Source organism: Bufo bufo, chromosome 9, assembly GCF_905171765.1.
Source record: "Bufo bufo chromosome 9, aBufBuf1.1, whole genome shotgun sequence".
NCBI lineage: Eukaryota > Metazoa > Chordata > Amphibia > Anura > Bufonidae > Bufo > Bufo bufo.
The window spans coordinates 92999448-93024957 of NC_053397.1; positions in this window are offsets into that span (position 1 = coordinate 92999448).

Below are 25510 nucleotides of genomic sequence, written 5' to 3' on the forward strand. Positions count from 1 at the left end.
TGCGCCAGCACAAGCTGCCACCAAGTCCATTTAACCATCAATAGTGTGGTTATGTTTTGGCTATATCCTACATCAAGGGCAAGCTGCCACCAAGTCCATTTAACCATCAATAGTGTGGTTATTTTTTGGCTATATCCTACATCAGGGGCAAGCTGCCACTAAGTCCATTTAACCATCAATAGTGTGGTTATTTTTTGGCTATATCCTACATCAGGGGCAAGCTGCCACCAAGTCCATTTAACCATCAATAGTGTGGTTATTTAAATCTATCCATAAAAGGGTATATTAGATTCAAGGTGCTGATAGGGACATTCTCAATAACTTCACACACACGCTACTGTGCATATCCAAGTCTAATTCTGTCCGTAAACGTATACCTGTCACCCAGCGCCTAAATAATAGGCCTCAAATTTATATTCAGCTAAATCTGTGGCTTTTGCTGTAGCTGCTCAAGTTATATTGTGTCCGTCAAAGCACAGTTTTTGTTCTGGGTTGAAATACAATTCCCAACCTAGCAATTTCCTAAATTAGTGGTTTCTGCTGTATCAGGCCTACTTTAAATCTATCCCTAAATGGGTATATTAGATTCAAGGTGCTGATAGGGTCATTCTCAATAACTTCACACACACGCTACTGTGCATATCCAAGTCTAATTCTGTCCGTAAACGTATACCTGTCACCCAGCGCCTAAATAATAGGCCTCAAATTTATATTCAGCTAAATCAGTGGCTATTGCTGTAGCTGGTCAAGTTATTTTGTGTCCGTAAAAGCACAGTTTTTGTTCTGGTTTGAAATACAATTCCCAGCCTAGCAATTTCCTAAATTAGTGGTTTCTGCTGTATCAGGCCTACTTTAAATCTATCCCTAAAAGGGTATATTAGATTCAAGGTGCTGATAGGGTCATTCTCAATAACTTCACACACACGCATATCCAAGTCTAATTCTGTCCGTTAACGTATACCTGTCACCCAGCGCCTAAATAATAGGCCTAAAATTTATATTCAGCTCAATCTGTGTTTATTGCTGAGGCTGGTCAATTTATTTAGTGTCCGCCTGTCACGATGGTGTCAAGACCCACGCCTGACTCCGTTATACCCGGGGTCAGGAAGTCGCAGCGGTTGGCTGCGCGCTCTATGTAAGATAGGGCTGTTTCCTTATGGTAGCTTTCTGGGTTTGCTTTGCAACCCTTTTTGGCTCACTCAGGGATCCGTAGCTCCTTCTCCTCAGCTGTTCCTTGTCCAGCACTCCCAACATCCTTATATTCCCCTCTCACACTTCTCTGGTTGCCAGATATAGAGCTTCTTGCCTGGACTTCTATACTGACCCTCTGGAGCTGTGTTGCTGCGTTCTCTGGTAGTTGGTCCAGAATGTTACCCTCCGGATCCCTGTTGGACCTTTGTGGTCTGCTGTGGTCGCCCACCTGGGTGTATGTGTTTGTCTGTATTGTCTGTCCTCTCCCTGGTGTTTCCCTCTTAGTGTCAGTGGTGCGGACTAGCGATCCCACCGGCCCGTTCACTATCTAGGGCTCATTCTAGGGAAAGCCAGGGTTTAGGCACGTGATCGCCGCACGGGTGAGGAACCTGTCTAGGGACGTCAGGGCAGTCAGGTGCTAGCCGCAAGGTGAGTCAGGGGTCACCACCTTTCCCTCTCCCTTGGGCAGGGCTTTCCCTTTTCGCTCCCTGTGCGTGACGCCGGTCATTACACCGCCAAAGCACAGTTTTTGTTCTGGGTTGAATACAATTCCCAACTTAGCAATCCCCTAAATATATTTTTTCTGCTGTATCAGGCCAAGTTTAAATTGATCCATAAAAGGGTATATTAGATTGAAGGTGCGGATAGTGTCATCCTCAATAACTTCACACGCTACCGTGCATTTCCAAGTTTAAATAATTCTGTCCGTAAACGTATACCTGTCACCCAGCGCCTAAATACTAGGCCTACAATTTATATTCAGCTAAATCTGTCGTTACTGTTGTGCCTGTATTAGTGTAATACGGTACCTAAATAGATTGCCAGATAGTGGTAGGTGCCTGTAAAAAAAGGGCTGAATTTGAATTCAATACATTGGGCCAAATAATTTTTTTCTTATTGTGGTGAACGGTAACAATGAGGAAAACATCTAGTAAGGGACGCGGACATGGTCGTAGTGGTGTTAGTGGACTCTCTGGTGCTGGAAGAGGACGTGGCCGTTCTGCCACAGCCACACGTCCTAGTGAACCAACTACCTCAGGTTCCAGTAGCCAGCAGAATTTACAGCAATATTTCGTGGGGCCCAATGCCGTTCTAAGGATGGTAAGGCCTGAGCAGGTACAGGCATTAGTCAATTGGGTGGCCGACAGTGGATCCAGCACGTTCACATTATCTCCCACCCAGTCTTCTGCAGAAAGCGCACAGATGGCGCATGAAAACCAAGCCCATCAGTCTGTCACATCACCCCCATGCATATCAGGGAAACTGTCTGAGCCTCAAGTTATGCAGCAGTCTTTTATGCTGTTTTAAGACTCTGCTGGCAGGGTTTCCCAAGGGCATCCACCTAGCCCTTCCCCAGGGGTGGAAGAGATAGAATGCACTAACGCACAACCACTTATGTTTCCTAATGATGAGGACATGGGAATACCACCTCAGCACGTCTCTGATGATGACGAAACACAGGTGCCAACTGCTGCGTCTTTCTGCAGTGTGCAGACTGAACAGGAGGTCAGGGAGGAAGACTGGGTGGAAGACGATGCAGGGGACGATGAGGTCCTAGACCCCACATGGAATGAAGGTCGTGCCACTGACTTTCAGAATTCGGAGGAAGAGGCAGTGGTGAGACCGAGCCAACAGCGTAGCAAAGGAGGGAGCAGTGGGCAAAAGCAGAACACCCGCCGCCAAGAGAGTCCGTCTGCTACTGGCCACCGCCATCTGGGACCGAGCACCCCAAAGGCAGCTTCAAGGAGCTCCCTGGCGTGGCAGTTCTTCAAACAATGTAATGATGACAAGACCCGAGTGGTTTGCACGCTGTGCCATCAGAGCCTGAAGCAAGGCATTAACGTTCTGAACCTTAGCACAACCTGCATGACCAGGCACCTGCATGCAAAGCATGAACTGCAGTGGAGTAAACACCTTAAAAACAAGGAAGTCACTCAGGCTCCCCCTGCTACCTCTTCTGCTGCTGCCGCCGCCTCGGCCTCTTCCTCCGCCTCTGGAGGAACGTTGGCACCTGCCGCCCAGCAAACAGAGGATGTACCACCAACACCACCACCACCTCTGTCACCAAGCATCTCAACCATGTCACACGGCAGCGTTCAGCTCTCCATCTCACAAACAGTTGAGAGAAAGCGTAAATTCCCACCTAGCCACCCTCGATCCCTGGCCCTGAATGCCAGCATTTCTAAACTACTGGCCTATGAAATGCTGTCATTCAGGCTGGTGGACACAGACAGCTTCAAACAGCTCATGTCGCTTGCTGTCCCACAGTATGTTGTTCCCAGCCGGCACTACTTCTCCAAGAGAGCCGTGCCTTCCCTGCACAACCAAGTATCCGATAAAATCAAGTGTGCACTGCGCAACGCCATCTGTGGCAAGGTCCACCTAACCACAGATACGTGGACCAGTAAGCACGGCCAGGGACGCTATATCTCCCTAACTGCACACTGGGTAAATGTAGTGGCGGCTGGGCCCCAGGCGAAGAGCTGTTTGGCACACGTCCTTCCGCCGCCAAGGTTCGCAGGGTAACATTCTTTGCCTCCTGTCGCCTCCCCCTCCTACTCGGCTTCCTCCTCCTCTTCTTCCACCTGCTCATCCAGTCAGCCACACACCTTCATCACCAACTTCAGCACAGCCCGGGGTAAACGTCAGCAGGCCATTCTGAAACTCATATGTTTGGGGGACAGGCCCCACACCTGTCACGGATGGTGTACAGGAAACAAGATAATACAATACAAACAATGACTCACTGGACCCACAACTAAGGAACAAAAGGGAGACCCCTGCAATCGACCTGCCGCTCTCCCTTATTGCTCAGCCTATGCGACCACCCCAAAGGTGGATGGGCGCATATTCACGTACCTCGGCTATCTTAGACCTGAAGGCCCTACAATAGTGAGGGGACACGACCAGCGGCTCCCTACACAGACACGGAGGGAGTCAGGGTCACCTGGATCCAGAAAACAGAAAATCATAAATACATAAACAGAACTTATATTGCAGACGACTTTTGACAGGGAACTGGGAACTGGGAGCTGGGAACTGGAACAGCATGCACACACACTCCAGGAAGTTGTATCAGCCGCACACTACTGCCTTATGGGGAGGAATTTAAAGGGAAGTAATCAGTCCGACTGCATGACAGCTGAGATAGACTAACGAGGTGAGGAACAGAAACCAAAACAAAGAAACTCAAGGAGGAGGATCTGGACGGCTCCTGTCAGAGCTTCTCAGCTGTCTGGTTGTGACAGTACCCCTCCCTCTAGGAGTGGACTCCGGACACTCAGGGCCCACCTTCTCAGGATGGGACCTATGGAAAGCCCTGATGAGACGAGAGGCCTTAATGTCCATCACTGGGACCCACATCCTCTCCTCAGGACCATAACCCTCCCAATGAACGAGGTACTGGAGGGAACCGCGGACAAGACGAGAATCCACATTCCTAGAGACCTGAAATTCAAGATTTCCATCAACAATAATCGGAGGAGGAGGCAAAGGCGAGGGTACAATAGGTTGAACATAAGGTTTCAATAAGGACTTATGGAAAACATTATGGATCTTCCAAGTCTGAGGAAGATCAAGACGGTAGGCAACAGGATTGATGACAGACAGGATCTTGTAAGGCCCAATAAACCTAGGACCCAACTTCCAGGAGGGAACCTTCAATTTGATATTCTTGGTAGACAGCCACACCAAATCACCAACATTCAGGTCCGGACCAGGCACACGTCTCCTATCCGCCACACGCTTATATCTCTCACTCATGTTCTTTAGATTATCCTGAATCTTTTGCCAAATAGATGACAAAGACGAGGAGAATCTGTCCTCATCAGGCAAACCAGAAGAGCCCTCTCCAGAGAAAGTCCCAAACTGCGGATGAAACCCATATGCACCAAAAAATGGTGACTTATCAGAGGACTCCTGACGACGGTTATTTAAAGCAAACTCAGCAAGGGACAAAAAAGAACACCAATCCTCCTGATTCTCCGCCACAAAACAGCGCAGATATGTCTCCAGATTCTGATTGACACGCTCTGTCTGGCCATTCGACTGCGGATGGAAAGCAGAAGAGAATGACAAGCGAACCCCCAAGCGAGAACAGAAGGCCTTCCAGAATCTGGAAACAAACTGCGTGCCCCTATCAGAGACTATGTCTGAAGGAATCCCATGCAATTTGACAATGTGGTCAACAAATGCCTGCGCCAGCGTCTTAGCATTGGGCAAACCAGGAAAAGGGATAAAATGCACCATTTTGCTAAAACGGTCCACCACCACCAGAATCACAGACTTCCCCGAGGAACGAGGCAAGTCCGTTATGAAGTCCATGGACAGATGTGTCCAAGGACGGGAAGGAATGGGCAAAGGAAGGAGAGGACCTGATGGCCGTGAATGAGGGACCTTGGCACGAGCGCAAGTCTCGCAAGCTGCCACAAAACCCTCAACCGACTTACGAAGCGCAGGCCACCAGAATCTCCGGGCAATGAGATCCAGTGTGGCTCTTGTCCCCGGGTGCCCAGCAAGGACCGTATCGTGGTGTTCTTTAAAAATCTTGTGTCTCAAAGCGAGAGGCACAAACAACCTCCCAGGAGGACAAAGATCAGGAGCTTCTGACTGGGCTGCCTGCACCTCTGCCTCCAATTCAGGAAAAAGAGCAGAGACCACCACACCTTCAGCCAAAATGGGACCCGGGTCTTCAAAATTCCCACCTCCCGGGAAACAACGTGATAGGGCATCTGCCTTCACATTCTTAACCCCAGGGCGGAACGTAACAACAAAATTAAACCTTGAAAAGAACAAAGACCATCTGGCCTGTCTCGGGTTCAGACGCTTGGCTGACTCCAAGTAGGCCAGATTTTTATGGTCAGTAAACACGGTAATAGGGTGTCTGGCTCCCTCTAGCCAATGGCGCCATTCCTCAAAAGCCAACTTGATGACCAACAATTCCCTATCTCCCACATCATAATTTCTCTCTGCGGAGGAGAGCTTCTTTGAGAAAAAGGCACACGGTTGCCATTTGGCAGGAGAGGAACCCTGAGACAAGACCGCACCCACCCCTACCTCAGAAGCATCAACCTCAACTATGAAGGGTAACGAAACATCAGGTTGTACTAGGATGGGAGCGGAAGCAAAACTCTCCTTGATATTAGAAAAGGCCTTACGCGCCTCTACCGACCAGGAAGAAAAATCTACCCCCTTTCTGGTCATATCAGTGAGTGGTTTAACAACAGAGGAATAATTCAAAATAAATTTCCTGTAATAATTAGCAAAGCCCAAAAAATGCATCAGCGCCTTCTGATTCTCAGGAAGCTCCCACTCAAGCACAGCGCGAACCTTCTCGGGGTCCATGCGAAAACCAGAAGCGGAGACAAGAAACCCCAGAAATTGGATCTCTGGAACCGCAAACACACATTTTTCCAGTTTCGCGTATTATTTATTCTCCCGCAGGATGAGTAAGACCTGACATAAGTGTTCCTTATGAGTCTTGAAATCAGGAGAAAAAATCAAAATGTCATCCAAATACACTAATACAAATTTTCCCATTAAATGATAAAAAATGCTGTTGACGAAATGCTGAAAAACGGCTGGGGCATTCATCAAACCAAAAGGCATAACTAAATTCTCAAAATGGCCCTCAGGGGTATTGAAAGCCGTCTTCCATTCGTCTCCTTCTCTGACCCTAACCAGGTTGTATGCCCCTCTTAGGTCTAATTTGGAAAAGACTTTCGCCCCAACAACCTGGTTAAACAAGTCCGGGATCAGAGGAAGCGGATAAGGATCACGAATAGTGATACTGTTCAGCTCCCTGAAATCCAGACAAGGTCTTAAAGAACCATCTTTTTTCTTAACAAAGAAAAAACCAGCGGCAACAGGTGACTTCGAGGGTCGTATGTGTCCTTTTCTCAGACTCTCAGAGATATAAGCACGCATAGCGACCCTCTCAGGTTGGGAAAGATTGTATAAACGAGATTTAAGCAGCTTGGCGCCTGGGATGAGATCAATAGGGCAATCATACTCCCTGTGCGGAGGTAAACCCTGAACTCCACTCTCAGAGAAGACATCCAAAAATTCAGAGAGGAAAGGTGGTACAGTTTTAGTAGAAACCTCAGAAATAGATGTTATGAGGCAATTCTCTCTGCAAAAGTTACTCCAACCATTTATTTGCCTCGCTTGCCAATCAATGGTGGGGTTATGTTTAGTGAGCCAGGGTAGCCCCAAACACTAGAGGAGTAGGCAAACCGCTAAGGACGAAACATGACACATCCTCAACATGAGCATCATTCACAATTAAACGGATATTGTGAACTATGCCCTTTAATGATTTCTGAGAAAGTGGAGCTGAATCAATAGCAAAAACAGGAATATCTCTTCCCAAAGTGCATACCTAGAAACCATAAATTATTGCAAATTGATTATCAATGAGGTTGACAGCTGCTCCACTATCCACAAAAATCTCACAAAAAATGCTCTTGCTCTCTAGCGCCACCCTAGCAGGCAGGACAAAACGGGAACTACAAGCAAAAGGAAAACCTTCAATTTCCGCCTCAACCCTGCCAATAGTAACAGACGGAACATTCTTAAAAGATTTCTTCCTTTTTGTCTCTTTATTACTCCCAGAAAACTGCCTGAATCTCCTAGAGGGACAAACATTTGCCAGATGATTTATACCTCCACAACAAAAGCAAACCCTCCCCTGCGGGCTGAATCTTCTATTGTCAGAGGCAATCAACCCCAGCTGCATGGGCTCCTGCTCAGAAGGGGCTGACAGCGACTGAGACCCCTGTGCACAGAATGAGACCGCTGCACTGTCCCGGGACTGAGTATGACAGGAAGGAGAGATCTCTCCTCTCTCTCTAAGACGCCTGTCAATACGAACAGCCTGAGACATAGCAGAATTCAAGGAGGTAGGTCTTTCATGAAAGGCAAATGCATCTCTCAATCCCTCTGAAAGACCATAGCAAAATTGACTTCGGAGTGCAGCATCATTCCAACCCGTATCTGCTGCCCATCTCCGAAATTCTGAGCAGTAAATCTCTGCGGATTGTTTACCCTGGCATAACAGACGTAGTTTAGACTCAGCCAGAGCAATACGATCCGGATCATCATATATCTGACCCAGGGCTAAAAAGAATTCATCCACTGAACGGAGGGGCCGTGCCCCCTCCGGCAGCGAAAAGGCCCAGGACTGAGCGTTACCCCTGAGCAGCGATATAATGATACCCACTCTTCGTTCTTCATCACCAGAAGAATGGGGAAGAAGGCGAAAATGGAGTTTGCAAGCCTCTCTAAAACGTACAAAATTCTCACTACCCCCGGAAAACGAATCCGGGAGCGAAATCTTAGGCTCAGCACAAACTCCATGAACGCAAGCTGAACCGGTCACTTGAAACTGAGAAAAAGTCTTACGGAGATCAGCTACCTCCAAAGCAAGACCCTGAAAGCGTTCAGCCAAAAGTGTAACCGGATCCATGCTTGAGACGGTTTTGGCGGCTGATAATGTCACGGATGGTGTACAGGAAACAAGATAATACAATACAAACAATGACTCACTGGACCCACAACTAAGGAACAAAAGGGAGACCCCTGCAATCGACCTGCCGCTCTCCCTTATTGCTCAGCCTATGCGACCACCCCAAAGGTGGATGGGCGCATATCCACGTACCTCGGCTATCTTAGACCTGAAGGCCCTACAATAGTGAGGGGACACGACCACCGGCTCCCTACACAGACACGGAGGGAGTCAGGGTCACCTGGATCCAGAAAACAGAAAATCATAAATACATAAACAGAACTTATCTTGCAGACGACTGTGGACAGGGAACTGGGAACTGGGAGCTGGGAACTGGAACAGCATGCACACACACTCCAGGAAGTTGTATCAGCCGCACACTACTGCCTTATGGGGAGGAATTTAAAGGGAAGTAATCAGTCCGACTGCATGACAGCTGAGATAGACTAACGAGGTGAGGAACAGAAACCAAAACAAAGAAACTCAAGGAGGAGGATCTGGACGGCTCCTGTCAGAGCTTCTCAGCTGTCTGGTTGTGACAACACCGCACAGGAGTTGTGGCGGGGTATAGAACAACAGACCGACGAGTGGTTGCTGCCGGTGAGCCTCAAGCCCGGCCTGGTGGTGTGCGATAATGGGCGAAATCTCGTTGCAGCTCTGGGACTAGCACATCCCTTGCCTGGCGCATGTGCTGAATTTGGTGGTGCAGAAGTTCATTCACAACTACCCCGACATGTCAGAGCTGCTGCATAAAGTGAGGGCCGTCTGTTCGCGCTTCTGGCGTTCACATCCTGCCGCTGTTCGCCTGTCTGCGCTACAGCGTAACTTCGGCCTTCCCGCTCACAGCCTCATATGCGACGTGCCCACCAGGTGGAACTCCACCTTGCACATGCTGGACAGACTGTGCGAGCAGCAGCAGGCCATAGTGGAGTTTCAGCTGCAGCACGCACGGGTCAGTCGCACTGCGGAACAGCCCCACTTCACCACCAATGACTGGGCCTCCATGCGAGACCTGTGTGCCCTGTTGCGCTGTTTCGAGTACTCCACCAACATGGCCAGTGGCGATGACGCCATTATAAGCGTTACAATACCACTTCTATGTCTCCTTGAGAAAACACTTAGGGCGATGATGGAAAAGGGGGTGGCCCAGGATGAGGAGGAGGAGGAAGAGTGGTCATTTTTAGCACTTTCAGGCCAGTCTCTTCGAAGTGACTCAGAGAAAGGTTTTTTGCAACAGCAGAGGCCAGGTACAAATGTGACCAGACAGGGCCCACTACTGGAGGACGAGGAGGATGAGGATGAAGCATGTTCACAGCGGGGTGGCACCCAACGCAGCTCGGGCCCATCACTGGTGCGTGGCTGGGGGGAAACGCAGGACGATGACGATACGCCTCCCACAGAGGACAGCTTGTCCTTACCTCTGGGAAGCCTGGCACACATGAGCGACTACATGCTGAAGTGCCTGCGCAACGACAGCAGAGTTGCCCACATTTTAACGTGTGCGGACTACTGGGTTGCCACCCTGCTGGATCCACGGTACAAAGACAATGTGCCCACCTTACTTCCTGCACTGGAGCGTGATAGGAAGATGCGCGAGTACAAGCGCACGTTGGTGGACGCGCTACTGAGAGCATTCCCAAATGTCACAGGGGAACAAGTGGAAGCCCAAGGCGAAGGCAGAGGAGGAGCAAGAGGTCGCCAATGCAGCTGTGTCACGGCCAGCTCTTCTGAGGGCAGGGTTAGCATGGCAGAGATGTGGAAAAATGTTGTCACCACGCCACAGCTAACTGCACCACCACCTGATACGGAACGTGTTAGCAGGAGGCAACATTTCACTAACATGGTGGAACAGTACGTGTGCACACCCTTCCACGTACTGACTGATGGCTCAGCCCCATTCAACTTCTGGGTCTCCAAATTGTCCACGTGGCCAGAGCTAGCCTTTTATGCCTTGGAGGTGCTGGCCTGCCCGGCGGACAGCGTTTTGTCTGAACGTGTATTCAGCACGGCAGGGGGCGTCATTGCAGACAAACGTAGCCGCCTGTCTACAGCCAATGTGGACAAGCTGACGTTCATAAAAATGAACCAGGAATGGATCCCACAGGACCTGTCCATCCCTTGTGCAGATTAGACATTAACTACCTCCCCTTAACATATATTATTGTACTCCAGGGCACTTCCTCATTCAATCCTATTTTTATTTTCATTTTACCATTATATTGCGGGGCAACCCAAAGTTGAATAAACCTCTCCTCTGTCTGGGTGCCGGGGCCTAAAAATATCTGACAGTGGCCTGTTCCAGTGGTGGGTGACACGAAGCCTGATTCTCTGCTATGACATGAAGACTGATTCTCTGCTGATTCGCTGACATGAAGCCAGATTCTATGTTATGGAACCTCTCTCCTCTGTCTGGGTGCCGGGGCCTAAATTATATGACAATGGTCTGTTCCAATGTTGGGTGACGTGAAGCATGATTCTCTGCTATGACACGAATACTGATTCTCTGCTGACATGAAGCCTGAATCTCTGTTATGGGACCTCTCTCCTCTGCCTGGGTGCCGGGGCCTAAATATCTGACAATGGACTGTTCCAGTGGTGGGTGACGTGAAGCCTGATTTTTTGCTATGACATGAAGACTGATTCTCTGCTGACATGAAGCCAGATTCTCTGCTATGGGACCTCTCTCCTCTGCCTGGGTGCCTGGGCCTAAATATCTGACAATGGACTGTTCCAGTGGTGGGTGACGTGAAGCCTGATTCTCTGCTATGACATGAAGACTGATTCTCTGCTGTCATGAAGCCAGATTCTATGTTATGGGACCTCTCTCCTCTGCCTGGGTGCCGGGGCCTAAATATCTGACAATGGACTGTTCCAGTTTTGGGTGACGTGAAGCCTGATTCTCTGCTATGACATGAAGACTGATTCTCTGCTGACATGAAGCCAGATTCTCTGCTATGGGACCTCTCTCCTCTGCCTGGGTGCCTGGGCCTAAATATCTGACAGTGGACTGTTCCAGTGGTGGGTGACGTGAAGCCTGATTCTCTGCTATGACATGAAGACTGATTCTCTGCTGACATGAAGCCTGAATCTCTGTTATGGGACCTCTCTCCTCTGCCTGGGTGCCGGGGCCTAAATATCTGACAATGGACTGTTCCAGTTTTGGGTGACGTGAAGCCTGATTCTCTGCTATGACATGAAGACTGATTCTCTGCTGACATGAAGCCTGATTCTCTGTTATGGGACCTCTCTCCAATTGATATTGGTTAATTTTTATTTATTTTATTTTTATTTTTATTCATTTCCCTATCCACATTTGTTTGCAGGGGATTCAACTACATTTTGCTGCCTTTTGCAGCCCTCTAGCCCTTTCCTGGGCTGTTTTACAGCCTTTTTAGTGCCGAAAAGTTCGGGTCCCCATTGACTTCAATGGGGTTCGGGTTCGGGATGAAGTTCGGGTCGGGTTCGGATCCCGAACCCGAACATTTCTGGGAAGTTTGGCCGAACTTCTCGAACCCGAACATCCAGGTGTTTGCTCAACTCTATTCACCACATAACTCAATGGAGGTATTTGGATGTTGGATGTTACAGTATCATTCAATCTTGAAGGCATTCAGAGGAGACACAGGCAATGGCTGAATCAAATGCGCTTTAGGCATTGGGAGCTGTCCATATTGGTCTATGCTGTCCCTGCCTAAAAGGTGTTCCCGCTCCTGAAGTCGCTACCTCTCCAAAAATTCCCATATGCAATGATGCCTATATATGTCAAAGTCCAAACAATACGTGATGTCTCCAAATTGCAATACGTCCCAATGTACAGTACAGACCAAAAGTTTGGACACACCTTCTCATTCAAAGAGTTTTCTTTATTTTCATGACTATGAAATTTGTACATTCACACTGAAGGCATCAAAACTATGAATTAACACATGTGGAATTATATACATAACAAACAAGTGTGAAACAACTGAAAATATGTCATATTCTAGGTTCTTCAAAGTAGCCACCTTTTGCTTTGATTACTGCTTTGCACACTCTTGGCATTCTCTTGATGAGCTTCAAGAGGTAGTCCCCTGAAATGGTTTTCACTTCACAGGTGTGCCCTGTCAGGTTTAATAAGTGGGATTTCTTGCCTTATAAATGGGGTTGGGACCATCAGTTGCATTGAGGAGTAGTCAGGTGGATACACAGCTGATAGTCCTACTGAATAGACTGTTAGAATTTGTATTATGGCAAGAAAAAAGCAGCTAAGTAAAGAAAAACGAGTGGCCATCATTACTTTAAGAAATGAAGGTCAGTCAGTCAGCCGAAAAATTGGGAAAACTTTGAAAGTAAGGGCTATTTGACAATGAAGGAGAGTGATGGGGTGCTGCGCCAGATGACCTGGCCTCCACAGTCACCGGACCAGAACCCAATCGAGATGGTTTGGGGTGAGCTGGACCGCAGAGTGAAGGCAAAAGGGCCAACAAGTGCTAAGCATCTCTGGGAACTCCTTCAAGACTGTTGGAAGACCATTTCAGGTGACTATCTCTTGAAGCTCATCAAGAGAATGCCAAGAGTGTGCAAAGCAGTAATCAAAGCAAAAGGTGGCTACTTTGAAGAACCTAGAATATGACATATTTTCAGTTGTTTCACACTTGTTTGTTATGTATATAATTCCACATGTGTTAATTCATAGTTTTGATGCCTTCATAGTCATGAAAATAAAGAAAACTCTTTGAATGAGAAGGTGTGTCCAAACTTTTGGTCTGTACTGTACATATCATAGAAAATGAAATTAGAATGTATTTGATATTTTATAAAGAAAGGTATAGTATTTCTACATATCTAAATCTGAATTTAAAGCACAAGTCCACATTCAAGCAACATTTTTTCCAACTCAGACATAGAGTTAATCTACATAAATATTATAGTCAGGGGTGTGAAGATTATTGATAATGCTTGTGGGTCCACAGCCAGTGCAGGACCCTTAGATCATAAGGCCCAGGGCCATACATTTACAACACAGGGGGCAGGAAAGCATAGCAGCTGTATCGGCTGCATCACCCTGCAGCAACAGCTGGGTTTTTCCCAATTTCCTGCCCCAGCCACTGTATAGCTATTGTTGCTATGACAAAGTCCTCCAGAGACATCATAAGAAAAGTGCATACATAGTTGCATAGTCAATACAGTCAAAGAAATACATAAGTCCATCAAGTTCAACCAAGGGATAGTTGGGGACGCAAATCCCAGAAGGAAAACATTGTACAAGAGTAAATGCAATTCATAACTGCTAATAAAAGTAAAAGTGGAAAACATAGATTTCAAGAAGTCAATACTACATTGATATTTGCTGTATTTCACATTTTACAAGCTTAACCTTAAGGATAGCTTAGAGAGGAAGAAAAGATCAAAAGTTGCCTTTAAGAGCCAATTCAATTTTTTTTTTAAAATGTGGAAAGTCTGCTGTTCCTGTTACCAATTATATCATTCAAGGCAACCTGAACAAAGTAAAATATATTTCTCACTATTAAAGGAGCGATTTGTTGAAATGGAGGTTAAGTGACCTAGAATTTATTTGGATTCAGTACAGAAAAGATGTATTAGCTTAATGGGGTTGCCAAAGTAAAAAAAAAAAAAAAAGTAATTTGAAAAGTGTTTTTTATTTTTTCAATATGGGGAGCATCGGGGAATTTTCTTTTAATTAAAGGGGTTCTCCCATGACTAATGTGAAAAAAGAAAATCAGACATCATAACAATCCCTTTCTAACAAAGCCTAGATCCAGCCCTGTACCACACATCGATCCTTCATTCATTGCTCTGCTAGATTTATTAGATTTAGGCCTCATGCACACGACCGTTGTTTTATTCCGTGTCTGTTGTTCCGTTTTTCGTGATTTTCTGCGGACCCATTGACTTTCAATGGGTTTGTTGAAAACTCGGCTAATGCACCGTTTGTCATCCGCGTCCGTGATCCGTGGTTCCAGTCCATCAAAAAAATATAACCTATCCTATTTTTTTCACGGAAAAAGGTTCGTTGACCCATTTAGGTCAATGGGACCGTGAAAAAATGCGGAGGCACACAAGATTGTCATCCGCGTCCGTTTTTTTCCTATCATTTGCATGGCAAACTTGACTTAGACTTTTTTTTACTTTCCTTCATGTCTGGTGATCCTCCAAAAATAAAGGAAGACACACGGAAACGGATCACGGAACAACGGAACCCCATTTTGCGGAACGGAACACAACAACGGTCGTGTGCATGAGGCCTAAGCATGCTGACAGATTGAGGGGAGTGTCTTTTCTGCTACAGCTAAGGGAACATGTTTATTCTGCTTCAGCTCTTACCCTATCACAGCTCAGGAGGCAGTTGAAGAATAAAACTGAGCATGTGCGGCCTTCTCAGTGAGCCGGACAAAGAAATAAAAAAAAGAACAAACAGCAGGTGGCGCTATACAGCTGCATTTTATTGAATACAGCAGCTATAATACATTTTTAAATACATGCAATTGCAAACATATTGAGATTCAGGTGCTGGTTTGAAATCTGTAGAATATTTTTTTGTGGAACAACCCCTTTAAATAAAAGTTTAATTCTCTGTAGACTGTATGGAGAACATTTATTTAAACCAACATTTTACATGCAGGTCTTAATGTATCCCCTGCTAGCATCAGATGAACCACAATTATTAAGTGGAGGACAACTGTTAATAATCATGGTCCACCTGTGCTGGTCAGTGCACCAAAAGAGAAATCTATGGCAACAAGGAAGCTGGTGCAGCTTTAACCCCTTCAACCCCGGGCCTGTTTTCACCTTCCTGCCCAGGCCATTTTTTGCAAATCTGACATGTCACTTTATGTGGGGATAACTTTAAAACGCTTTTACTTATACAGGCCATTCTGATATTGTTTTCTCATCACATATTGTACTTCATGACAGTGGTAAAAATAAGTAAAACAAAATTATTTTTATTCATTAAAAAATACCAAATTTACCAAAAAGTTAGAAAAATTAGCAAATTAAAAAATTTCTATTTCTCTACTTTTATAATAGATAGTAATACCTTCAAAAATAGTAATTACTTTACATTCCCCATATGTCTACTTCATGTTTGGATCATTTTAAAAATGACATTTTATTTTTTGGGGACGTTAGAAGGCCTAGAAGTTTGAAAGCAAATCTAAAAAATTTTCGGAATATTTTCAAAAACCACTTTTTAAGGACCAGTTCAGGTCTGAAGTCACTTTGTGAGGCTTACATAATAGAAACCACCCAAAAATGACCCCATTTTAGAAACTGCATCCCTCAAGGTATACAAAACTGATTTTACAAACTTTGTTAATCCTTTAGGTGTTCCACAAGAATTGATGGCAAATAGAGCTGAAATTTCATAATTTCACTTTTTTGGCAGATTTTACATTTTAATCCATTTTTTCCAGTAGCAAAGCAAGGGTTAACAGCCAAATAAAACTCAATATTTATTACCCTGATTCTGCGGTTTACAGAAACACCCCACATGTGATTGTAAACTGCTGTACGGCACACGGCAGGGCGCAGAAGGAAAGGAACGCCATATGGTTTTTGGAAGGCAAATTTAGCTGAACTGGTTTTTAGATGCCATGTCCCATTTGAAGCCCCCCTGATGCACCCCTACAGTAGAAACTCAAAAAAGTGACCACATTTTGGAAACTACAGGATAAGGTGCCAGTTTTATTTGTACTATTTTGGGGTACTTATGATTTTTAATTGCTCTATATTAAGTTTTTTGTGAGGCAAGGTAACAAAAAAATTGATGTTTTGGCACAGTTTTTATTTTTACAGCGTTTACCTGAGGTATCAGGTCATGTGACTTTTTTATAGAGAAGATCGTTACGCACATGGCAATACCTAATATGTCTACTTTTTGTTATTTATTTAAGTTTTGCACAATAATAGCATTTTTGAAACCGAAATAATGATATTTTAGTGTCTCCATAGTCTGAGAGCAATAGCTTTTTTATTTTTTGACCGATTCTCTCAGGTAGGGTCTCATTTTTTGCGGGATGAGGTGACGGTCTGATTGGTACTATTTTGGGGGGCCTTTTTGATTACTTGCTGTTGCAATTTTTGTGATGTAATGTGACAAAAATTGCATTTTTTTTTACAGTTTTTTTTTTTTTTTTTTTACGGTGCTCACCTGAGTGGTTAGGTCATGTGATATTTTTTTAGAGCTGTTTGTTACGGATGTGTACCTAATATGTATACTTTTATTATTTTTTTCACTTTAGCACAATAATAGCAGTTTTGAAGCAAAAAATAATCATATTTTAGTGTCTCCATAGTCTGAGAGCTATAGCTTTTTTATTTTTTAACCGATTCTCTTAGGTAGGATCTAATTTTTTGCGGGATGAGGTGACGGTCTGATTGGTACTGTTTTGGGGGGCATACGCCTTTTTGATCACTTGCTGTTGCAATTTTTGTGATGTAATGTGACAAAAATGTTTTTTTTTTTTACACAGTTTATTTTTTTTTACGGTGTTCACCTGAGTGGTTAGGTAATGTAATAATTTTATAGAGCTGGTTGTTACGGACGTGGCGATACCTAATATGTATATTTTTTTTGTGTATTTCACTTTAGCACAATAATAGCAGTTTTGAAACCCAAAAAATTATGTTTTAGTGTTTCCATGTTTTTTTATTTTTTGGGCGATTATCTTAGATAGGGGCTCATTGTTTGCTGGATGAGGTGACTGTTTCATTGATACTATTTTGGGGGGCATATGCCTTTTTGATCACTTGGTGTTGCACTTTTTGTGATGTAAAGTGACAAAAATTGCTTTTTTTACACAGTTTTTATAAAAAAAATATTATGATGTTGATCGGACAGGGTTGATCATGTGATTTATTTATAGAGCCGTTCATTACGGACGCGTCGATACCTAATATGTGTGTTTTTTTTCTGTTTTTTATTATAAAATAAGGGGAAAGGGGCGTTTTTTTCTTTTTTACTTTATTAATATTATTACTTTATTAATTTTATTAAAAACACTTTTTTTTTTTTTACTTTACTTTATTTATGACATTCCCTTTTGGGGGTCTGATCCCCTCTGCAATGCATTACAATACATCTGTATTGTAATGCATTGCCTGTTAGTGTATGATACTGAGTCATACACTAACAGGTTGCCTAGGAGACCCAGCCTGAGGCTGGATCTCCTCGGCTCCCGTAGAAGGCAGTTCCCGATGCCGTGCAAGGCATTGGGCAGCCTCTGCACGACATCGGGCTGCCTTGTGTCGCATCGGGTCCCCACCACAGCAGCGCGGGGACTCAATGCGATCGTTCACCCGACACAAACCTCTTCTATGTCGCAGTCAGCGCGGACCGCGGCATAGAAGGGGTTCATCCGCCGGCATTTCTAGCGATGCCGGAGGATACAGCAGGGTCCCGGCTACCACGGACTGCCATGCCCCTGCAGTGATCGCGCGCACCGCTCGGGTGCCCGCTCGATCACTATGACGTACTATTACGTCAAATTGTGGGAACTCAGTGGTTCCCATGACGTACTAGTACGTCAAAGGTCGGGAAGGGGTTAAGGTAGAATCTATGCCCGTATCCTTGACATATTATAAATGTACTGCACTCCCTGCCCTGCTCTGGCCATTTGGTTATAGTTTTCTGGCAGGCTTGATAAATGTGCCCCTTTACTGTTATAGCATCACTTTATTAAATCTGTACTTAGTCATATTAGTTGTTAATGTCTTCAGATGATTTATTCTTAACCCCTTCACGCAACATCACGTACATGTACGTGGGGGAATGTGGTGCCTCACCGCATCCCCACGTGCATGTACGTGATCGGCTTTCACTGTCAGCGCAGGGAGCGAAGCGCTGAAGCTTCAGTGAAGCCGGCGTGCTGGGGTTGCTAGGCAACCTGAGAAGCCGGCAGGAGCTGTATTGGAGCTCTGACCCGCCCACGATCGCTGTGATTGGTCCATTACTGCAGAGGGACCAATCGCAGCGCATCGGGGCAGGTAAGGGGGGGTTAGGGAGGGACTATGTGCTTCTCCTTCTCTGATCGCCCCAATTCCTGTCAGGGAAGCGATCAGAGAAGGAGAAAGTGTGAAAATATTCCCGACCTATGACGAGTATACTCGTCATGGAGCACTGCTACTTAGCGCGCCATGATGAGTATACACGTCATGGCATAAACTGTCACCATGTCTGCAGACATGGTGACAGCGCTGAGATCCCAGCTGTCACACACAGCCGGGCACCTTGGGTCAATGCCGAGGGGGGTCCTGTGACCCCCCCCCCCTATCGGCGATCGCTGCAAACCGCAGGTCAATTCAGACCTGCGGTTTGTATCGCTTTCTGCGGTTTCTGATCCCCGCGGTCCCTGACTGCGGGGATCAGAAACTTTAGTATGTCCAAAATAAAGATGTTTCACCCCCCTGCACCCCTGAATGATATTATGTGGGCGGGTGGTGCAGGGGGGGTGTCGCAGGCGGTGCGGAGGTGCGGTAAGGTGCGGGAGGCGGGCGGTGCGGCAGGCGGGATCGCGATCCCCCGCCCGCCTCCCTTTCAATGATCGTTGGCGTCTAGTGGGTATACCAGGGTGCCAGCACATTGCTGGCACCCTGGTATAAACGGCTGACATCTGCGATGCGATGTCAGCCGTTTAACCCTTTCCATACAGCGGTCCGTACGAACCGCTGTATGGAAAAGGTTAACAGCGCAGGGAGCTCCCTCCCTCTCCCATCGGGGGCTGCTGTGCCTTTGCAGCCCCCCGATGGGAGAGGGAGAGAGCCCCCAGAGAGCCCCCCTCAGCCCTGTGCTTACCCTTCCCCGTCTGCGCAGTTCTGACCAGTACTGAGCAGACGGGGAAGGTTCCCATGGCAACAGGACGCCTCTCAGGCGTCCTGCTGTCCATGGTGCTGAACAGATCTATGCTAAAAGGCCTAGATCTGTTCAGACAAGTGTAAAATACAGTACAGTGCAATATATATTGTTCTGTACTGTATTATACAGACATCAGACCCACTGGATCTTCAAGAACCAAGTGGGTCTGGGTAAAAAAAAAAGTTAAAAAAAGTTAAAAAAGTAAAGTTTCAAAAAAACACATTTATCACTGAATAAAAATAAATAAAAATAAAATACACTACACATATTAGGTATCGCCGCGTCCGTAACGACCTGATATATAAAACGGTCATGTTACTTTCCCCGCACGGTGAACGCCATAAAAATAAAAAAATAAAAACTATGAGGAAATTGAAATTTTGCCCACCTTACTTCCCAAAAAAGGTAATAAAAGTGATCAAAAAAGTTGCATGTACGCCAAAAAAGTACCAATCAAACCGTCACCTCATCCCGCAAAAAATTAGCCCTTATATGAGACAATGGCCCAAAAAATAAAAAAACTATGGGTCTCAGACTATGGAGATACTAAAACATGATTTTTTTTTGTTTCAAAAATGATATTATTGTGTAAAACCCTGATAAATTATAAAAAGGTAGACATATTAGGTATTGCCATGTCCGTAAGAACCTGATCTATAAAAATACCACATGACCTAACCCCTCAGATGAACACTGTAAAAAAATAAAAATAAAAACGGTGTCAAAAAAGCTATTTTTTTGTTACCTTACATCACAAAAAGTGTAATAGCAAGCGATCAAAAAGTCATATGCACCCCAAAATAGTACCAATCTAACCGTCATCTGATCCCGCAAAAATGATACCCAACCTGAGACAATCGCCAAAAAACTGAAAAAACTATGGCTCTCAGACAATGGAGACACTAAAACATGTTTTTTTTTGTGTCAAAAATGATATTATTGTGTAAAACCTAAATAAATAAAAAAGTATACATATTAGGTATCGTCACGTCCGTAAGAACCTGCTCTATAAAAATAGCACATGATCTAACCTGTCAGATGAACGTTGTAAATAATAAAAAATAAAAACAGTGCCAAAACAGCTATTTTTTGGCAAATTTTCCATTTTAATTCATTTTTTCCCATAACAAAGCAAGGGTTAACAGCCAAACAAAACTCAATATTTATTGCCCTGATTCTTTAGTTTATAGAAATGCCCCATATGTGGTCGTAAACTGCTGTATGGCCACACGGCAGGGCGCAGAAGGAAAGGAGCGCCATATGGTTTTTGGAAGGCAGTTTTTGCTGGACTGGTTTTTTGACACCATGTCCCATTTGAAGCCCCCCCGATGCACCCCTAGAGTATAAACTCCAAAAAATGACCCCATTTTGGAAACTACACCCATCAAGGTATTCAAAACTGATTTTACAAACTTTGTTAACCCTTTAAGTGTTCCACAAGAGTTAATGGCAAATGGAGATGAAATTTCTGAATTTAAATTTTTTGTTACTTTGCCTCACAAAAAGTGTAATATAGAGCAACCAAAAATCATATGTACCCTAAAATAGTACCAACAAAACTGCCACCTTATCCCGTAGTTTCCAAAATGGGGCCACTTTTTTGGAGTTTCTAACCTAGGGGTGCATCAGGGGGGCTTCAAATGGGACATGGTGTCTAAAAACAATCCAGCAAAATCTGCCTTCCAGAAACCATATGGTGTTCCTTTCCTTCTGCGCCCTGCCGTGTGCCCGTACAGCAGTTTACGACCACATATGGGGTGTTTCTGTAAACTACAGAATCAGGGCCATAAATAAAGAGTTTTGTTTGGCTGTTAACCCTTGCTTTGTAACTGGAAAAAAAATATTAAAATGGAAAATCTGCCAAAAAAGTGAAATTTTGAAATTGTGTCTCTATTTTCCATTAAATCTTGTGCAACACCTAAAGGGTTAACAAAGTTTGTAAAATCAGTTTTGAATACCTTGAGGGGTGTAGTTTCTTAGATGGGGTCACTTTTATGGAGTTTCTACTCTAGGGGTGCATCAGGGGGGCTTCAAATGGGACATGGTGTAAAAAAAACAGTCCAGCAAAATTAGCCCTCCAAAAACCAAACGGCGCACCTTTCACTCTACGCCCCGCTGTGTGGTAGTTTACGGCCACATATGGGGTGTTTCTGTGAACAGCAGAGTCAGGGCAATAAAGATACAGTCTTGTTTGGCTGTTAACCCTTGCTTTGTTAGTGGAAAAAATGGGTTAAAATTGAAAATTAGGCAAAAAAATGAAATTCTCAAATTTCATCTCCATTTGCCAATAACTCTTGTGCAACACCTAAAGGGTTAATGACGTATGTAAAATCAGTTTTGAATACCTTGAGGGGTGTAGTTTCTTAGATGGGGTCACTTTTATGGAGTTTCTACTCTAGGGGTACAGTCTTGTTTGGCTGTTAACCCTTGCTTTGTTAGTGGAAAAAATGGGTTAAAAGGAAAAATTAGACAAAAAAATGAAATTCTCAAATTTCTTCCCCATTTGCCAATAACTCTTGTGCAACACCTAAAGGGTTAACAATGTATGCAAAATCAGTTTTGAATACCTTGAGGGGCGTAGTTTCTTAGATGGGGTCATTTTTGGATGGTTTCTATTATGTAAGCCTCGCAAAGTGACTTCAGACCTGAACTGGTCCCTAAAAATTGAGTTTTTGTAAATTTCTGAAAAATTTCAAGATTTGCTTCTAAACTTCTAAGCCTTATAACATCCCCAAAAAATAAAATATCATTCCCAAAATAATTCAAGCATGAAGTAGACATATGGGGAATGTAAAGTCATCACAGTTTTTTGGGGTATTACTATGTATTACAGAAGTAGAGAAACTGAAACTTTTAAATTTGCAAATTTTTCCAAATTTTTGGTAAATTAGGTATTTTTTTTGTGCAAAAAAAAAAATTTTTGGACTTCATTTTACCAGTGTCATGAAGTACAATATGTGACGAAAAAACAATCTCAGAATGGCCTGGATAAGTCAAAGCGTTTTAAAGTTATTAGCACTTAAAGTGACACTGGTCAGATTTCCAAAAAATGGCCTGGTCCTTAAGGTGAAAATGAGCCCGGTCCTGAAGGGGTTAAAGTTGCATCACTAAAATATGATCAATTTGTGCTATGAATAATTCACTTTTAAAATAAGATACATTATGACCACAGTTCTTCTTGATATTTATTAAAATTGATAGGGGATAAGTGTCATTCTTCTTCTTAGGAGCTTATTCACATGACTGTGTTTTTCTTCCTTCTACTATCATTTTTTTTTTTTTTTTAAAAGACAGCACCCAGATTCATACAAGTTAATGGGCCTTTTCACATTTCAGTCTTATTTATAGATCTGTGTGGATCATCCAAGAAGCTCACTTCATGCCTAATCTGGTCCATTTCAGCACATCACAATAACCATTTTGATATATTTTAATTTATGGGAATAACAAAAAAGGAATGCACATGGAAACCACTTGTTTTTCACAAATCCTTTTTTTTCCCCTTTTTGATGACAGAGAATCTGACATGGTCATGTCAATAAGCTCTTAGAATACAAACTTCAGGCACAATTCATCCAAATTGCACAACTAGAGTGCTTGCACCCTTTTCTTCCCTATTGATAAAAATGAAGATAGAACCTTTTTAAATGAAATATCACAAACATTTTATTTTTCCCAAGGAAGTTGTTAAAAACTGGTTTCTTTATCAAGTTAGAGTATAACATTATTTCTAGTATACTTGCTACTTCTTGAATAACAAAGTGCCTTCAGGTGGCCATATACATTAGTCTACAGGCAGGGGTTCACCTAGCCACTAGCTGGAGCTACCTGAGGCAATCGCCTCACCTGGCCTCATTGGTGGTACACACCTGTCTACGGGCCCCTTTACACATTATCACATTGTCGACCGAAACCACCAAGAACTGCAGGTTCAACTGACAGTAAAATTTGTATGGAGAGCTCTTGACTCTTGCCCAACAGATGAAAGACTGGACAAAGTAAATATTTCTGCCTAATCCTTTTGTTATCCTAGTGTCTGGCAGAGACTTTCTCCTCTCTCCCTATTGCCAACACATATACGTGCGGCTTGACTGAACCAAACATGTATATGTATGAGGCAGTCAGACGATATAGCTGTTGAGCAAACAATTGTTCAGCTGATAGCTTTTGAATGTATATAGCCAGCTTAAAGCTGATCAAAATGGAAGATCTAAACAAAAATAAAACAAAAATAATAGTTTTGTGATGTGAAATTTAGCAAAGAACAATTGTTTTAGCTGACCAATGACAGAATATTGTTGCTTGAAAAGAAGCTAGCCATGTTTGAAATTTTTGCAGATAGACGGGCGAAAGATCTTTCATTAAAATAAAACAAAAATTATTTGTGGATGAAATATCTTCCTCTGAAAGAACGTTCCAAGAAAGATCTTTTGTCTATTGCCAGATTTTATTTAACAACTATAACAGCCAATATGGACTAATATGTCACTGACCATGTTTGCGAAACGATCGTTCCCCAGATCATTATTTGTTCAACTGGATCATTTTAGCAACATTGGCATATATTGTCATCTGCTGCTTCAATTTGCTCAGATGTTACAATATTTCCAGCTATGGTTTGACTTTCCCTGGGTACTTAAGCCTTTTTAATTAGTTTACTAGACAGAGGTACTGATCTCTAAAAATGCAAACCAAGCCTCCCAGATACGTTTGGCTGACTTGCAGCATTATGGGTTTCAAGGCTGATGGTGCATATCTCAGGACTCTGAAGTATCCATTTTCATTATGCCAATATTTAGAGTTGAGTGAATCAAAGTTGACGAAGTGGAATTCGATCCAAATTTCAGGAAAAATTTGATTAATCACAAGGTGAATTTCCTTGCGTTTCGTGGTAACTAATCAGATTTTTTTTCTAAAATAGCTGCTGCACATGTTAGAGGAAGTAAGAAGCTTGGAAATGAGAGATCACCACCCATAATGCAGTGCAGCAAGCCAATCAGCAGATAGCCAGCCCCTGCAATGTCACAACCCTATAAAAAGTCTCCTCCTGACTGATCTTTGCTATTTTCCAGTGAACTTAGTGCAAGGAGAAATGTTACAGGGACTAGGAACAATAATTAGGGAATACTTTATTCACAAAATATTACTATTGAACAGTTCAGGGACAGTTTAGGGAAAGTGTAGGTATATAATAGGGAGGCATTATCCACACCATAGGGAAGAGAGCAGGGACCAATATAACAGTGTAAAGCTTGGCTATTAGGAGCTATTCTATTTCACCTTGCTGCACTAATTGGGGATAGAAAGTGTTCTAGTACTACAGATTTTCAGTTGTTTGCAGTCTTTGATACATCAGTAATTCCATTAATCCTTGAATCAGTTTTTGGGGTGAAATTTCAGTATGATACTACAAATTTCATAAGTAAATCCGTTAATCCTTGATTGTCTAATCGGGGGTGAAAATGTGGCCTAATACTACAGATTTTAGGGTGTTCATGTTCTTTTATATATAATTCAATCCTCCTTAATTGAGTAATTGGGGAGAAATAGCTGTCTGATAATACAGATTTTGGACTGTTCACATTCTTTTTTAGATAAGTAAATCCATTAACACCTAATTAGGTAAAGGCTCATGCACATGGCCGTTGTCTGGTCGTGCCTGTATTGCGGCCCGCAAACAGTGGGTCCACAATATGCGGGCACCGGCCATGTGCTCACCGCATCACTGATGTGGACCCACTTGAATGCGTCCGCAATCTGGAAAGTGCGGTGCAGAACGGAGGCACAGAACCCCACGGAAGCACTACGGAGTGCTTCCGTGGGGTTTCTCTCTGTGCCTCCACACCACAAAAAAGTAGTGCATGCACTATTTTTTGGCGGTGCGGACGGACCACGGACCCGTTCAAAGTTGAATGGAATCGCACACAGATATTTCCTATACATCGGGGAGCACAAATATT